This window comes from Erinaceus europaeus, chromosome 1 (genome assembly GCF_950295315.1).
Source record: "Erinaceus europaeus chromosome 1, mEriEur2.1, whole genome shotgun sequence".
Taxonomy (NCBI): Eukaryota; Metazoa; Chordata; class Mammalia; order Eulipotyphla; family Erinaceidae; genus Erinaceus; species Erinaceus europaeus.
The window spans coordinates 94044336-94049026 of record NC_080162.1 but is presented as its reverse complement, the minus strand read 5'-3'; the positions used below and the strand labels follow the sequence as shown (position 1 = coordinate 94049026).

At 43.6% G+C, this 4691-nt stretch overlaps 1 non-coding gene across 1 annotated transcript; it reads right to left on the bottom strand.

Moving 5' to 3' along the window:
- Positions 1-2865: 2865 nt before the first annotated feature.
- Positions 2866-3065, bottom strand: LOC132542825 (small nucleolar RNA SNORA73 family). The gene has a single exon (XR_009553793.1). It is a non-coding gene; the product is annotated as a small nucleolar RNA SNORA73 family (small nucleolar RNA).
- Between the last annotated feature and the right edge of the window lie 1626 nt (positions 3066-4691).

Genomic DNA, 4691 nt, shown 5'->3' with positions numbered 1-4691 from the left:
CGGTTCGAGTCCCCCTCCCCCCACCTGCAGGGGAGTCTCTTCACAGGCTGTGATGCAGGTCTGCGGGTATCTATCTTTCTCTCCCCCTTTCTGTCTTCCCCTCCTCTCTCCATTTCTCTCTGTCCTATCCAAAAACGACGACAATGACATCAATAACAACAACAATAATAACTACAACAACAATAAAAAAACAACAGGGGCAACAAAAAGGAAAATAAAAATAATAATAACTGACTTCCGGGAGGCATGACCATGGAATAACTGCGACTGAATCACCTTTCCTCCCAAAACAACACATAAATACAACAAGAGAACCAACTGATGTCATAATCTACAGCTGAAAACTCTGCAGCCTCAGGTGGGTGCTCGCATGTGGTTGGTGTGAAAAAGGGCACAGGTATAGGGTGAAGAACAGCAAAGTCAGATCAGAGCTCTGGATGGCAAGGGCGCTGAGCTGCATCATTTTGGTGATTTCACTTTAAATGCAGCAAGCAAGTAACATTGTTCCTAGTACAGGAAGAAAAGAGAAGCGCTTAAAACCTTTCAATTTTTGACTCAGGGGGGCTTTAGCCTTCAGAATTTAAGGCAAGGACACACATAGAACAGAGCATTTCTGATCACAAGAAAGCCCAAAGCAACCACCCCCAGCCCCCACCCATCCCATCCACCCCAAATGAAACAAGAGAAACCTAGAGATCACAATAGCACCACCTACTGGCCATCAATAACCAGCACAAAAATTGCACAAGTAGAGAAACAGAACTAAACAGCCAACCATGCCATATCAGCCAGACAAAAATGAAACAGAGGAAATCCAAGGAATTACAGATTTAGAGAGACTCTCAGAGATAGACTACAGAGTCCTCATTATGAAAACTCTCCAAGAATTTAAGCAAGAATTAAAAGAGCATTTTATTTATTTACTATTGTTTTAACTTTTATTTTACTTATTTATTTTTGCCTTCAGGGTTATCGCTGGGGCTTGGTGCCTGCATTATGAATCCACTGCTCCTGGAGGCTATTTTTTCTCCCTTCTGTTGCCCTTGTTGTTTATCATTTCTCTTGTTATTATTATGATTGTCATTGTTGTTGGCTAGGACAAAGAGAAATTGAGGGAGGAGGGAAAGAGAAAGGAGAGAAATCGAGGAAGGGGAAGGGGAGAGAAAGACAGACACCTGCAGACCTGCTTCACTGCTTGTGAAGCAACCCCCCCCACCCCCCACAGGTGGGGAGTCAGGGGCTTGAACTGGGATCCTTATGCCGGTCCTTATGCTTTGCACCACATGTGCTTAACCCGATGCACTACTGCCCAGCCCCTAAAAAGAGCATTTTATTATGAAATTAAAATACACAACAGAGGAACTTATAACAGAGTTCACTAAGAAACTTCAAATCTTGAAAGATGAAGTTAAGTCAGAACTCACTAAGTAGTTAGGAAGCATGAAAGAAAAATTTCAAACAGTACTCCATAGAACAAAAGACATTCTAACTGCAGTCCATGCCCAGGTAGAAGGCTTAGGGAGTAGACTCACACATTCAGAAGAAATAAATTCCAATATAGAAGATATGGCCAGTCCACTCTTTCAGTTCAAAGATGAGGAAATTAATGGTTCAGAAAGACTGAAGCAACTCTCTATAAAATTGCAGACTCCATCAAAAGATCAAATACAAGAGAGATGGGTATATCTGAGGAGGAGGACAAGGCCAAAGGCCTAGGATCCATTTTTCAGAGCATTTTTAGCTGAGAACTTCTCTCACTTAGGAAATCCTCAGAACATTCTCATTCAAGAGGCAGAACAATCACCCAGATTTATAAATACAAAAAGACCGATGCCAACACACATTATTGTAAAACTATCAAAAGTTAATGACAAGGAAAAGAAAAATTGCTGGCTGCTAGGGAAAGGAAAGAAGTTACATACAAAGGCACAGCTGTAAGGCTGTCGTCAGATTTTTCTTCACAAACTCTAGAGGCAAGGAGAGAGTAGAATGACATATTCAAAGTTCTAAAGGAGAGAGAATTCCAGCCATGACTTGTATCCTGCAAGATTATCCTTCAAATATGAGGGAGAAATAAACGTTCTCAAATATTGAAGAACTAAAGGAATTTGCCACAATCAAGCCCACCTTAAAAGAACTACTGAGGGGATCGGGCGGTGGCGCAGTGGGTTAAGTGCATGTGGCACAAAGTGCAGGGACTGGCATAAGGATCCCGGTTCGAGCCCCCGGCTCCCTACCTGCAGGGGAGTCGCTTCACAGGCAGTGAAGTGGGTCTGCAGGTGTCTATCTTTCTCTCCCCCTCTCTGTCTTCCCCTCCTCTCTCCATTTCTCTCTGTCCTATCCAACAACGAACAACATCAACAATGGCAATAATAATAACCACAACGAGGCTACAACAACAAGGGCAACAAAAGGGGGAAAAAATGGCCTCCAGGAGCGGTGGATTCATGGTGCAGGCACCGAGCCCAGCAATAACCATGGAGGAAAAAAAAAAAAAAAGGACTACTGAACTGAGTCCCACAGGAAAGGAGGAAGCAAAGGAATACATGTTCCAAACACCAAGTTGCAGATGCTACCATGACGTCACCCTGACTCGCCTGGACAGACGACCTCACCAGTGGACCCTGGAACCCCACCTCCCCAGAGCCCTGCCCCACTAGGGAAAGACAGGGACAGGCTGGGAGTATGGATCAACCTGCCAATGCTCATGTTCAGTGGAGAAGCAATTACAGAAGCCAGACCTTCTACCTTCTTTTTTTTTTTTTTTTTTTTTTCTGCAAAAACAATGCAAAGAGCTTAAATCACAGAGACTGATGAGGGCGGAAAGAAAAAAACCAGCCTCCACCCAGGCAGGGTTTTCAGGTAAACTGTTTCCTGCATGGTTTGTCTCCTCAGTCACGGCCCGTGGGACTCTGAGAAGCTGTAGGAATATGCAGGCGTGGACTCAGGGCCCGGCTTCATCTCCGACGCCGTGGAAAGGGACTGTACGTCATGGGGCAGAGCCCTGCGCTCCCGCCGCCACCCGGACAGAGCCTGGGAGAGCGACCCCAGGGTATCCGCGTCGGCAACCTTCTACCTTCTATACCCTATAATGATCCTGGGTCCATATTCCCAGAGAGATAAAGAACAGGGAAACTTTCAATGGAGGGGATGGGATGCAGAACTCTAGTGGTGGGAAATGTGTGGAATTTTACCCTTTATACTATAGTTTTGTTGATATTTTCTTTTTTTAAAATAATTTTTTTGCTCAACAAATTGTTTGGCTTCGTATGTTAACTCTCTTTTCAATCACCAGGTTCCAGATGCCACCAGGATGCTGGCCAGGCTTCCCTGGATTGAAGACCCCACCAATGTGTCCTGGAGCTCAGCTTCCCCAGAGACACACCTTACTAGGGAAAGAGAGAGACAGACTGGGAGTATGGACCAACCAGTCAACGCCCATGTTCAGCGGGGAAACAATTACAGAAGCCAGACCTTCTACCTTCTGCAACCCTCAACGACCCTGGGTCCATGCTCCCAGAGGGCTAGAGAATGGGAAAGCTATCATGGGAGGGGGTGGGTTATGGAGATTGGGTGGTGGGAATTGTGTGGAGTTGTACCCCTCCTACCTTATGTTTTTGTTCATTAATCCTTCTTAAATAAAAAATTAAAAAAAATTTTTTTTGATCTTTATTTATTTTGAATAGAGACAGAGAGAAATTGTGAGGGGAGGGGGAAATAATATGGGAGAGAGACAGAGAGATACCTGTAGACCTGCTTCACCACTCATGAAGCTTTCCCCCTGCAAGTGGGGACCAGGGGCTTGAACCTGGATCCTTGCCCACTGTAATGTGTGTGCTTAACCAGGTGTGCCACCGCCTGGCCCCTTGTTGCTATTTTCTATTTCTTATTTTATAAAAAAAATTAAATTTAATTTTTTAAAAATTAAAAAATTCAAACTCATTTAAAATAATGTTGTTATTAATTGTGAGTTGATAGAGGCTCACATTATAGGATTTCAGGGATGTAGTTTCACATGCATATATGTTTGTATAGAGCTCACCACACCTACCATTAAAGTTCCTGTAACCACCCTCCCCCAGTAACCAACATAGTTCACATAAAACCTAGTTTAATTTGGCTACTGCTTTTTTGACTTTTATTTTGCAAGTTCATCTGCAAAATAAATATATTTCAATATGACTGAAACTTCTTGACACTTGTCTTTTACCTCTTTATTTCACTTAGCATAGTCACCTCCAGTTCCGTCTATTTTTGTTGACATTGTTGTTGTTTTCACTGCTCAAGACTAACTCCCCCACTCCCCACCCTCAGGTAGAAAGACAGAAATGGGGATAAAGGGGCAGAGAGGAAGACACCACAGCTCCAAAGCTTCCTTCAGTGAGGTTGAGGCAGGGTTCAAACGTGAGTCATGCACATGACAAAGTCTCACACGAACCAAGTGAGCTATTTCGCTGGCTCCATTCATTTTTGTCTCAAATGATACTATATATATTAAACTGAATAAAAAATGTTTATTTTTATTGTTGTTTAAATGTTGACATTTTATTAATGTCATCATTGTTGGATAAGACAGAGAGAAATGGAGAGAGGAAGGGAAGACAGAGATGGGGAGAGAAAGATAGAGACCTGCAGGCCTCCTTCACCCTGCAGGTGGGGAACCGGGGGCTGCAACCGGGATCCTTAAGCCA